Genomic DNA, 13,994 nt, shown 5'->3' with positions numbered 1-13,994 from the left:
ATGCCAAATTTCACAGATGTGACAGAATTTGTTCTTCTAGGGTTGACCAGTCATCAGGAGCTTCAAGTTCTCTTTTTTTTGTGGTGTTTCTAGTAGTTTACATGATCACTCTGATAGGGAACATTGGTATGATTATTTTGATCAGCATCAGCCTCCAGCTTCAGAGTCCCATGTACTTTTTCTTGACTCATTTGTCTTTTGTGGATGTGTAGTTCTCTTCCAATGTCACTCCGAAGATGCTGGAAAACTTACTATCAGACACAAAAACCATTCCCTCTGTGGGGTGTTTGGTGCAGTGTTACTTCTTTATAGCCCTTGTCCACGTGGAAGTATCTTGGCTGTGATGGCCTTTGATCACTATATGGCCATCTGCAACCCTCTGCTTTATGGCAGTAAAATGTCCAGGACTGTCTGTGCTCATCTCATCTCTTAGGCTAACAGAGAACATCTATGGGTTCTCTGTTAGCCTCATCTGTACACTGTGAACATATGGCCTGTACTTCTGTGCAAACTTTGGAATCAATCACTTCTATTGTGCTGACCCTCCTCTTATCAAGACTGCCTGTAGAGGGGTCCACATTAAAGAGTACACCATGATTGTTATTGCTGGGATTAATTTCACATATTCCCTCTCAGTGGTTCTTATTTCCTATACACTCATTGTAGCGGCCGTGCTGCGCATGCGCTCTGCCGATGGCAGGAGGAAGGCATTCTCCACGTGTGGGTCCCACCTGACAGCTGTTACCATGTTTTATGTGACTCTCATCTTCATGTATCTCAGGAGGCCCACTGAAGAGTCTGTGGAACAGGGGAAGATGGTGGCTGTGTTTTACACCACAGTGATTCCCATGTTGAATCCCATGATCTACAATTTGAGGAAAAAAGATGTGAAAGAGGTGATCAACAAAGCAAACATCAAGGCAAACTTGAGGCAGTGAACCTGCAGTACATAATTCCGTGTATGCCACTTCCTGTTATAAATGTCCAGGCATATAAATTCCCTGTTTAAAATAGACTGTGTACAGGCAACACTTAACTATATGATGAGGTCCAGTCTAACACAGTGATGGGTTTCCCTATGAATGGACTCTCAGGACTAAGCCTCCTTTATCTATATATGCAAAAATACTAACCCTGACCTATTACTGTTAGTCCCAGTGTATGTAAAATAGTGCTAAGTGTAGTCATCAGATAACTCATAAATACATTTGGATAAGCACATGCTAATTTGGAGGTATCTTTGTAAGAATTGAATATGATTTCTTAGGATATTTTGTATATACAATTGCTCTTCACTTGTTAAAAGTAATATTACTTATAATATAAGTAATATATAATTTCACGAGAAAAAATTAAGACATCACTTTTCTATGAATATAAAAGTTGGTGGATCCTCATTTACCAAAAAAAGCTTCCAATAACATTCATACATGCATGGGCTTTTGAAAACAAAAATGTATTCAGAATCTTCAACTAGTGTCATTAATCAATCATAAGGTTAATTCTCAGTATGTATTGCTGTATAATTGACAGTATTTGTGTTTCAAGCAATCTGTTGACTCACCATAATTCTGTTTGGTTTGGATTTTAGCTAGTTGTTTCTCTCTTTATTAATTTGAATAGGTGAAACTTTTTTACTAAAGCCTATCATGTCCTTCTCATAGTTTAAAAAGATGAAACAATATGGATTTTTGTCATTTAAAATCTAACTTTTGATCAGAAGAATGTCCTGTTAAACATTTTGTTGCTATGATGAAGCTATTGTTTGATTCCAAATTCTTGTCACTAACATTACATTCTTAGGTCTGTGTTTAGCTACTTAAATCAAGCTTTTAATAACTATAATGGATCAACCAGATAAGAATCTCTGTAAAACCGAATGCCATTGCACTAGACATGTATTAAAAGGTGATCAGCACAGCTGAAACTAGTATCCATTGGGGTCTGATTACAAGTTTACTCTTCAATTTATGTTGATTGGTGTCCACTTAATCACCTTCATTCTTAATATAAGTGGAATACATTTTTTGTCCTTGACTCTTGCTAATAATGCCAGCATAAAAGCAACACAGAAGCATAAGTAATTTCTCATGAATGAGTTTATTCTTGTTTAAGGGCTAATTCAATTAAAAGGGGTGCACAATTGTGTAGAAAGACTCTGAGAAGTAACATTTACTTGTGATAATATCACTGGAAAGATGGATTCATTTAAGCACAGAAAGTATTGTTACTCAGGCTAATTTACTAATTGCCCATAAGTCACATTCCCTCAGATTGGTTCTGAGAAAAAGCAGATGGTGGGAAGAGAGTTGTTTTTCATAACTTTAGGTTCTGAGCAGGTAGAAAGAGTACCATTTGATTAGTATTGGAAACTACATTAACAAAGTTTTTTTTTTTTTTTAATGTTTTCAAATCACCCAAGTTTGCTTCTAACAAATTGGTGTCAAGTATGAAATTATAGGCTCTTCAAGAAACAATCGTACTGACAGAGATCATTATAACTTGACCCTTTAGGATCACATTTTCTGTGATTCGTATGGCAGACATATTCCTCAGAGTCCACTTTTTTATATTTTATTTTATAAGCAAAACATTTGTCATCCAGCTGTTAACCACCATTCCCATTGTCCCTTGTCAGTGGGATACATAATGTTGTCAAGTCTTGGCAATGAGCCATCAGTAGAAACTAATGCGTAAAACCTAAAGATCACCTTCTCTATGTTAAAGCCATTAGATACGGACTTTTTTCTCTTCCTTCCCACTTGAAAATGTTGCCACTAAAATGATCTCTTTTTAGACAAAGATGGAAACCACATATTGAGGGTCTAATTGCCTTTCCCAAAGGCAATTAGAAAGGAAGAAATTACCTGAGAAAGGAATAAATTACTTTATTAAGTCACTGCATCTTGGGAGTTTACTTAGATCTAGTGCTGTATTTGCTCTTACAATACTTTTCATAAACATATCCTTGGCACTTCACCTCTGCATCTTACCACTCACTAGGACGATTTTTACCTGAGAATAATCAAGTCTCTTCAGAAAGTATCCTGATGTTGAGAAAAGGGCGTCTTGTCTTCTGTTTTAACCAGAAGGAGAAAAACTCAAGCTTCTGATCTATATTAGATATTAGGTTATATATCCCTTTGTCCTAACTACTTGATGAGTCTTTGGGCTTGTTATGACATTTCAGACTCCAGTTGTCACATTAACTGGTTTTGGATCCCTTTTGAGCCATCATCTAGGCCATTTCACTAGCCTTTTTAGGTATTTACAAGTCTCTTTCTTAAGCTTAGGAAATCTCAGCTTTTTTTTTTTTTTTTTTTCAGCACTGTGCTTGCAGATGTAGATAAGGTGTGTTTTCACCAGATATTTGAGCCAGCACATCTTTAACTGTCCTTACTTATTAGTGGGGCTTCCCCAGTGGCTCAGCAGCAAATAATTATCTACAAGGCAAGAGACATGGTTTCAATCCCTGGGGGAACATCCCCTGGAGAAGGAAATGGCAACCTACTTCAGAATTCTTGCCTGGAAGACTCCGTGGACAGAGGAGCCTGGTGGGTTACAGTCCATAGGGTTACATAGAGTCGAACACAACTGAGCATTCACACTCTTACATGCACTTATTATGAGTGAAGTTGTTCTCCCAAGAGTTGTGTTAAGTTCCTAACCTGAAGAACTTCAGAGTTTGGTTACAGGGTCATTGGGTTATAGGGTTATTATTTGGATATAGAGTAGTTGAAGATGCAATTGTTAATATGAAGTCATACTGAAGTAAGGTGGACTGTTAATCCAGTGTGAGTGATGTCCTTACAAGAATGAAGAAATTTGGACACAGATGTAGAGGGAAGATGATCATGAGAATACAGCAGGGACTGGAAAGATGCTTACCAGACAAGGAATGTCTGGGACCATGAGCAGCTGGAAAAAGCAAGGAAGGAACCTCCCCTAGAGCTTCATAGAGAGCCTGGTTCCACCACTACCTTGACTTCAGACTTGTAGGCTCCAGAAATGTGAGAAAATAAATTTTTATTGTTGTAAGTTAATGAATGCGTGGTACTTTGTTAACACAGACTGATGAAACTAATACATTTCTTTACAGTATTGTTTCAGTGTTAGAACTTTGGTTTTACTTTAGTCTTTTTTAGTCTCCAAGGCTATTATCTTTTCTGCTCTAGGACCTCTTCAAATGTATCTGAAGTTTCCTTGGTAAACGTGTGGTTTTGCAACAACCTCCGGTGAATCCAGTGTGCTACCTAGAAGGGGCACCAGGTTCCTTTTGAAAGATTCACTAACTTTTAAACCCTTCTCACATTGCCAATCTCAGGTTCAGCCCTTACTCTGTAGTTTACTATATAAGCTCGCTGATGTGCTTTTAACTATTTAAATTACACTTTTGGAATTATTAAAAAAAATAACAACAACAAAGATGTTTTCCTTTCTTGAGTTTTATCTTTGGCAATTGACACTAATGATTTCCAAGGTTAATTTCTCTGCAACTGTGCTCCCTGATCCCAAAAGAAGTTGATTTAAGAACTTGAAAATCAGGATTGTAATTCATTGCTTCTGTTCAGAATTTGTACAATTTGCATCCACCTAGAATACCTTGTTTCTGCTTTAATAATGGTGTTAAGGTTAGTTGAGGCATATATTAAAATAAAATTTAATATAAATAATTTAACGACAATATTGATATCTTCACATAAATCTGAAATCTAATTTAACAATGAAATGTTTACTAAGATAACTTGGATAAAATAAGCTAAAATGTTTCTGAATAACTTATACAATCAATTTTTTGCCAGTATTTCCCGAAATAGCAGACTATTCAGCACATTCAGGAAGGTTTTTGATTTTGCCTTATATGAATAGCTCACAATATCACCCACATGGTAGACACCAAATATTTGAATCTGAATTAAAAAATAAATAAATAAATACATTCCAGCTGATGGTTTAAGTGGGCCTTAGATTGCATCACTTTACAACCACCCCAACATAGAACTATATTCCTGACATCTGACAGCAACCACGTTTATAACTTGGTTTTAAACTACCACTTCTTGTCAACCCATTGTAATTTCTTCAAATATAAAAGGATCTTAAGCTTTGCTGAGGGAATATAGGGGCATGTCTGCATTTCTGTTTTGATACAGAAAAAGAGAGTATGACTTTCCAAATGCTGAGCCTGATTTCCAGATTTGCAAGCCGAAAATGGACATCTTTTCAAACAACATGAGAACCATTGAATCACAGAGAGTGACTGACAGTGAATCTAGTGGGAGTCAGAAGCAGAGAGGAATGATTTTTAGCAGACGGGGTACACTTGAGGAACAGCTACTGCATGGAATGACATGGGGATGGAAAAGAAATTTACTTTACCATCTCCCTTTTTCTGTCTCTACAATGTATAAAATAGAAAGATTTTTGAAAGCAGTGGCTAAATCTTATTATCAGTTAAATAGGAACTATCCAGGTCAAAGCCATCAAATGCCACATATGCAAATAGTAGCAATTTGTTAAAAATGTGCATTGTAATATTTTAAACATTTTATCTTACTTATCAGTTCAGTTCAGTGCAGTTCAGTCGCTCAGTCGTGTTTGATTCTTTGCAACCCCATGAATCGCATCACGCCAGGCCTCCCTGCCCATCACCAACTCCCAGAGTTCACTCAGACTCACGCCCATCGAGTCAGTGATGCCATCCAGCCATCTCATCCTCTGTCGTCCCCTTCTCCTCCTGCTCCCAATCCCTCCCAGCATCAGAGTCTTTTCCAATGAGTCAACTCTTCACATGAGGTGGCCAAAGTACTGGAGTTTCAGCTTTAGCAACATTCCTGCCAAAGAAATCCCAGGGCTGATCTCCTTCAGAATGGACTGGGAGGAACCCTTGCAGTCCAAGGGACTCTCAAGAGTCTTCTCCAACACCATAGTTCCGAAGCATCAATTCCTCAGCGCTCAGCTTTCTTCACAGTCCAACTCTCACATCCATACATGACCACTGGAAAAACCATAGCCTTGACTAGACAGACGTTTGTTGGCAAAGTAATGTCTCTGCTTTTCAATATGCTATCTAGGTTGGCCATAGCTTTTCTTCCAAGAAGTGTCTTTTAATTTCATGGCTGCAGTCACCATCTGCAGTGATTTTGGAGCCCAAAAATATAAAGTCTGACACTGTTGCCACTGTTTCCCCATATATTTCCCATGAAGTGATGGGACCGGAGGCCATGATCGTTTTCTGAATGTTGAGCTTTAAGCCAACTTTTTCACTCTCCTCTTTCACCTTTATCAAGAGGCTTTTTAGTTCCTCTTCACTTTCTGCCATAAGGGTGGTGTCATCTGCATATCTGAGAAATATTGATATTTCTGCTGGCAATCTTGATTCCAGCTTGTGCTTCTTCCAGTCCAGCATTTCTCATGATGTACTCTGCATATAAGTTAAATAAACAGGGTGTCAATATATAGCCTTGATGTACTCTTTTTCCTATTTGAAACCAGTCTGTTGTTCCATGTCCAGTTCTAACTGTTGCTTCCTGACCTGCACACAAATTGCTTAAGAGGCAGGTCAGGTGGTCTGGTATTCCTATCTCTTTCAGAATTGTCCAGTTTATTGTGATCCACACAGTCAAAGGCTTTGCCATAGTCAATAAAGATGAAATAGATGTTTTTCTAGAACTCTCTTGCTTTTTCAATGATCCAGCAGATGTTGGCAATTTGGTCTCTGTTTCCTCTACCTTTTGCAAAACCAGCTTGAACATCAGGAAGTTCATGGTTCACATATTGCTGAGGCCTGGCTATATTATATGAAAAATAGAACTCATGTGCAAAGTCATTTTGCTCATATAAAAATGGTAAAAATAAAATTAACCTATCAAAGATAATAAAAACAACATATCTGCATGAGGCATAGCTCCAAGACAGTTAGTGTTACAAGTTACATTCTAATGTTTATTAGAGACAGGAAATAACATTTTTCAAAGGCTTTCCTCAAGGCATTTTTTACTTCTTGATTCCTCAGGCTGTATATCATGGGATTCAACATAGGAATGACTATTTTGTAGAAGACAGAGGCCATTTTGTCTGTGTCAAGGGAATGGTTTGATTTGGGCTGCAGATACATGAAGATCAGAGTCCTGTAGAATATAGTGACAGCAATCAGATGAGAACCACAGGTTGAGAATGCTTTGTGCCTCCCCTCTTCAGTTTGGATTCTCAGGATGGTAGCCACAATGTATAAGTAAGAAATAAGGACCGTGGTCAAAGAGCTGATCATGTTGAATTCAGCAAAAATAAAAATCAAGATCTCTTTGAGGCTGGTATCTGAGCAGGCAAGGGCCATCAAAGGGACATCATCACAATAGAAGTGATTAATAACATTGGAACCATAGTAGATCAATCAAAAAGTAACAACTGTGTGGAAGAAAGCAACAGAAAAGCTGTATAAGTAAGGGTCTGCTACCAGTTGCATGCACACCTTTTGGGACATGATCACCAAGTACAGAAGAGGATTGCAGATGACCACATAGCAGTCATAAGCCATTAGTGCAAGAAGGAACATCTCCAAAATCAAGAAGTTCAGGAGAAAGCCTAGCTGTGCACACATTCATAGAAAGATATTGACCTGTGCTTAGTCATGAGGGTCTCCAGGAACTTTGGGGCTATTGATGAAGAGTAACAAAAGTCTACAAAGGCCAGATTACTGAGAAAAAAATGCATGGGTGTGTGAAGGTGAGGATCCAACCGGATTAAAGAAATCATGCCAATGTTTCCCATCAGAGTTAGAGAATATACCACTAAAATGAGAAGAAAGAGAAGGATTTCAGTCTCTCTCTGGACTGAAAAACCCTAAAGAATGAATTCCATCACCCTAGTAATATTCTCTTCAATCATTTGTTCTAGTCTCCGAACTGCTGAAAAGAGACACGTTAAAGACAGATAAATTATCAGGAGTAAGGAATTGTCATCAGATGCCAAAACGTGTGTTTAAACTTGAGAAATTATTACTCATTGAAATAGAATAAGTGAAGTCGCTCAGTCATGTCTGACCCTTTGCAACCCCATGGACTGTAGCCTACCAGGCTCCTCCATCCATCGGATTTTCCAGGCAAGAGTACTGGTGTGGGTTGCCATTTCCTTCTCCAGGGGATCTTCCTGACCCAGGGATTGAACCCAGGTCTCCCACCTTGCAGGCAGATGCTTTACCATCTGAGCCACCAGGGAAGTTCCCCAGAAGTTCTGAAGCAAAATATCAGAACAAATAAATATATCCCCTCTCAAATTCTCCTGTTTAACTATTTATAATTTTCTGAAGCCAAAAATTGAGGTTTAATAAAAATAATGTTTATAAAGATATGTAATATTTTAGCTTTAGATTATTTTAGTTATATTAAATAATAGAGAGAATGAATATATTTTTATATATCCTGCTCCCATATTTACTTCTCAGTGGAGTAAAACTTAAATATATAACATTTTAACTGTTTTAATAGACATTTATTTTAACAAATGTACATTATGCTAAATATAATACAAAGCTAAACAGGATATTCAATGGATAGAAAAGTGGAAGAAATTAAATATTTTTATTTGTCAATTAGGCAAATTTTGGATTCATATGTAATTTATTCATTTTCAAATACTACTTTCTAAAAGTGAAAAAGTATACTTGTAGTTAGAGTTAGAATACACATATGTTAAAAAGTAGAGTTCTTTATAATCATTTACTCAATGGACATGAGTTTGAGCAATCTCTGGGGGACAGTGAAGGACAGGGAAGGCTGGCATGCTGCAGCCCATGGGGTCACAAAGAGCCAGACAAGACTGAGTGAGTGAGCAGCAACAAATAGCTTTACATTAATTATTTTCAACACATAATCAGGAATACTTTCTAAATTATTGGACAAATTTTTAGTGTAGCAATAGCAAGCACACTTGCTTGTGAATGGTAGCCATCTCTTTGACAAGAGAAATAGCAATTATGTGTAATGGTACTCCTATCATGATGTTCAACTTGCATGATGTGGTTTTTGAGAATTCTATGCCTCTTTCCACTTCTGAGGCTAAGGAAGATAACTAGCTAACTTTAATTTCAAGAGTAAATTAAAAAAAAAAAAAGGAAAAAAATCTCACCATATAAAATTAAAATGAAGTATGCAAAATAGAAAGAGTAACCCCTGACTTTTCCCCTAAATATTTTACCCAAAGGGAAGTTTCATTTTTTGTTGTTGCTGTTTTTTAAGAAGTTACTGTGAGTGGTCAGAAAATGTGCCCTTTTAGTTTTTCCTCCTCTTTATATTGACTCAGCTTGATGTGATGACTTGTACCTAACGTGTTTTCCAGGAAAAAAATAAATAAATAAAACGCATGCACCTATGTGTGTGTGTGTATAAATATATGTATATATATATATATATGTGTGTGTGTGTGTGTATGTGTTAAGTCACTTCAGTTGTGTCTGACTCTATGTGACACTATGGATTGTAGTCTGCAAGGGTCTGCTGTCCACAGGATTCTCCAGGCAATAATACTTCAGTGGTTTTCTGTGCCCTCCTCCAGGGAATCTTCCCAACCCAGCAATCGAACCTTTATCTTCTTTGGCTCCTGCACTGCAGGCAGATTCTTTACCGCTGAGCCACTAGAGAAGCCCATACATACATACATATATGGTAAAACATCTGCCTGCAATGCAGGAGACCCAGGTTTGATTCCTGTGTTGGGAAGATCCCCTGGAGAAGGAAATGCCAACCCACTCCATTATTTGTGCCTGGAGAAACCCATGGACAGAGGAGCCTGGCAGGCTAGAGTCCATGGGATTGCAAGAGTCAGACACAACTTAGTGACCAAATTACCACCATATATATATACACACACACACATACACAAATACATATGTGTATATACAAACACACGCACACTTAAACATAAGTACATACATAAAATGTGGCATGAAAACTGTTTTCCCCCATCCATTTATTTTCTTCTTGCTGGAGGCAAAACCGAGGTTTGAAATGTGTGTTTCAACTAACTTATCTTCCTGAATAGACATCTTAACAGCGCTATTGGCACTACAGCTCACCATTCTGGCAAAACAATGGAAAAAATAAAATATTGGTCTGAACATCATTTGCCCATTTCCATGATGGTAATATAATAACTCTAGTCTCACTTTGGTCTTCCATAATAAATATCATTTTGGATATCTTAGAGGTAATTAGCAGAAATTTTAATACTGAGTTACTTTTCTTTGAGTATACATTGAAGTCAGGCTTATTTCTTCTTTGTAATAAAAGGGAAAAATGCAAAACCCACACAGACTCATCAATTCTGAAAAAGGGTAAAAATTAAAAAACAAACAAAAAAAAAACACCTCCCTGATCTGTGAATTAATTTCAGACATAAATGTCTCTTTTTTACATTTTTTTAAAACCATCAAAAGTTTCCCCTAAGAGAAAGGCAACATTCATACATACAAATGCTCTTTTCCTTAGGAATTGGCTTCCAGTTTTATCAATAAATTGTTTTCTCCTAAAGGAAACCCAAGTCTTGGGCAGAAGTCAAAAAGGATATTTTATTTGGGGTGGGCTAAGAAAGATATTTCATTATTGTGTATACAAGTCAGCTTCATCCAGTTGGAGCAAAGTTAGACAGTGTCATCTACTTTCCTTTAAATGGCAAAAAGTGTAGAGGCTTGGAAAAGGAGGGTTATGAAAATGACCGACGGTAACTCTTAACCCATCTGGTTATAGAAGAAATCTTCTCTGGAAAGTTGGAATACCCAGGGTACCTGAATGGGTGAAGTAGGACTTTATAAAGTACAGTCTTTATTCCTTGGGAAGTTAATTCCTAATATTCCCCACACATGACTGCACCAGGTTCACTGACCCTCTATGGTGCAACTGTGATTAGAAAACTTCAATTAGAAAAAAAAAATAGCCTATAAAAATAGAGGTAACAATAGGTCTTATTTTTAACTAGAATGATGTCATCATGAAATGACTAATCCTTGATTCAGTTCAGTTCAGTCACTCAGTCATGTCCAACTCTTTGCAGCCCCATGGACTGGAGCATGCCAAGCTTCCGAATCCATCACCAACTACTGGAGCTTGCTCAAACTCAGTCTATCAAGTCAGTAATGCCATCCAACCATCTTATACTCGTCAGTCCCTTCTCCTCCCGCCTTCAATTTTTGCCAGCATCAGGGTCTTTTCTACTGAGTGAGGTCTTAGCATCAGGTGGCCAAAGTATTAGAGTTTCAGCATGAGTCCTTCCAATGAATATTCAGGACTGATTTACTTTAGGATAGACTGGTTGGATCCACTTGCTGTCCGAGGGAATCTCGAGTCTTCTCCAACACCACATCCCAAAGGCATCTATTCTTCAGGACTCAGCTTTCCTTATAGTCCGATTCTCATATCCATACAGGACTACTGGAAAAACCATAGCCTTGACTATATGGACCTTTGTTGGCAAAGCTGAGTCTCTGCTTTTTAATAGGCTGTCTAAGTTGATAATAGCTTTTATTCCAAGGAGAAAGGGTCTTTTAATTTCATGGCTTCAGTCACCATCTGCAGTGATTTTGGAGACCCCCCCCCAAAAAAAAAGTCTCCCACTGTTTCCATCGTTTCCCTATCTGCATGAAGTGATTGGACAAAATGATATTTATTTGGTGAATGTTGAGTTTTAAGCCATCATTTTCACTCTCTTCTTTCACTTTCATCAAGAGGCTCTTTAGTTCTTCACTTTCTGCCATAAGAGTGGTGTAATCTGCAAATCTGAGGTTATTGATATTACTCCCAACAGTCTTGATTCTGGCTTGTGTTTCATCTGGCCTGGCAATTCTCATGATTTACTCTGCACATAAATTAATAAGCAGGGTGACAATATACAGCCTTGAAGTACTCCTTTACTGATTTAGAACCAGTGTGTTGTTCCACGTCCAGTTCTAACTGTTGCTTCCTGACCTGCATACAGATTTCTCAGGAGGCAGGTCAGGTGGTCTGGTATTCCCATCTCTTTAAGAATTTTCCATAGTTTGCTGTGAACCACACAGTCAAAAGCATTAATGTAATCAGTAAAGAAGAAGTAGATTTATTTCTGGAACTTGCTTGTTTTTTCTATGATCCAGTGGATGTTGGCAATTTGATCTCTAGTTCTTCTGCCTTTTCTAAATCCAGTTTGAACATCCGGAAGTTCACATTTCATGAACAGTTGAAGCCTGGCTTGGAGAATTTTAAGCATTACTTTACTAGCGTGTGAGATGAGTGCAATTGTGCAGTAGTTTGAACATTCTTTGGCATTGCCTTTCCTTGTGATTGGAATGAAAACTGACTTTTCCCAGTCCTGTGGCCACTGCTGAGTTCTCCAAATTTGCTGGCATATTGAGTGCAGTACTTTCACAGTATCATCTTTTAGGATTTGAAATAACTCAACTGGAATTCCATCACCGCCACTAGCTCTGTTCATAGTGAGGCTTTCTAAGGCCCCTTGACTTCACACTTTAGGATGTCTGGCTCTAGGTGAGTGATCATGCCATTGTGATTATCTGGGTCTTGAAGAGCTTTTCTGTATAGTTCTTCTATGTATTCTTGCCACTTCTTCTAAATATCTTGTGCTTCTGTTTTGTCCATACCATTTATGTCTTTTACTGAGCCCATCTTTGCATGAAACATTCCCTTGTAGCTCTAATTTTCTTGAAGAGATCTATAGTCTTCCCATTCTTTTGTTTTCCTGTATTTCTTTGCACTGATCACTGAGGAAGTCTTTCTTATCTCTCCTTGCTATTCTTGGAAATGTGCATTCAAAGTGATATGTCCTTCCTTTTCTCCTTTGCCTTTAGCTTTTCTTCTTTTCTCAGCTATTTGTAAGGCCTCCCTAGATAATCATTTTGCTTTTTTAATTTCCTTTTCTTGTGGATGGTCTTGTTCACTGCCTCCTCTACAATGTCCTGAACCTCCACGCACAGTTCTTTAGGCACTCTATCAGGTATAATTCTTTGAATCTATTTGTCGCTTCCACTGTATAATTGTAAGGGATTTGATTTGGTCATACCTGAATGGGCTGGTGGTTTTCCCTACTTCCTTCAATGTAAGTCTGAATTTGGCAATAAGGAGTTCACGATCTGAGCCACAGTCAACTCCCAATCTTGTTTTTGCTGACTGTATATAGTTTCTCCATCTTCAGCTACAAAAAAGATAATCAATCTGATTTCACCATTGACCATCTGTGATACCCAAGTGTAGTGTCTTCTCTTGTGTTTTTGAGCAGTGTGTTCTCTTGGCAGTACTCTGTTAGCCTTTGCCCTGCTTCATTTTGTACTCCAAGGCCAAATTTTCCTGTTATTCCAGGTATATCTTAACTTCCTACTTTTGCATTCCAGGCCCCTATAATGAAAAGGACATCTTTTTTGGGTGTGAGTTAAAGAAGGTCTTGTCAGTTTTCATAGAACCGTTCAACTTCAGCTTCTTCAGCATTACTTGTCAAGGCATAGACTTAGTTTTCTTTGATTGAGATATTGAATGGTTTGCCTTGGAAACAAACAGAGATAATTCTGTCAATTTTTAAGATTGCATCAAATACTCTTGTGGAGTATGATAGCTACTCTATTTCATCTAAGGGATTCTTGCCCACAGTAGTTGATATAATGGTCATCTGAATTAAATTCACCTATTCCAGTCTTACTCCTTGGAAGGAAAGTTATGACCAAACTAGATAGCATATTCAAAAGCAGAGACATTACTTTGCCAACAAAGGTCCGTCTAGTCAAGGCTATGGTTTTTCCTGTGGTCATGTATGGATGTGAGAGTCGGACTGTGAAGAAGGCTGAGTGCCGAAGAATTGATGCTTTTGTTTTTTGTTTTGGTTTTTTTTTTTTTTTTTTAATTAATTTTATTCTATTCTCAAACTTTACATAATTGTATTAGTTCTGCCAAACATCAAAATGAATCCACCACGGGTATACATGTGTTCCCCATCCTGAACCCCCCTCCCTCCTCCCTCCC

At 37.8% G+C, this 13,994-nt stretch overlaps 1 pseudogene; it reads left to right on the top strand.

Moving 5' to 3' along the window:
• Nucleotides 1–938, top strand: LOC104996072 (annotated as a pseudogene).
• Nucleotides 939–13,994: the final 13,056 nt, after the last annotated feature.

The sequence above is a fragment of the Bison bison genome, unplaced genomic scaffold, assembly GCF_000754665.1.
Source record: "Bison bison bison isolate TAMUID 2011002044 unplaced genomic scaffold, Bison_UMD1.0 scf7180017851193, whole genome shotgun sequence".
Lineage (NCBI taxonomy): Eukaryota > Metazoa > Chordata > Mammalia > Artiodactyla > Bovidae > Bison > Bison bison.
Note: the sequence above shows the minus strand (reverse complement) of the source record. Positions and strands in the feature narration are given on the sequence as shown.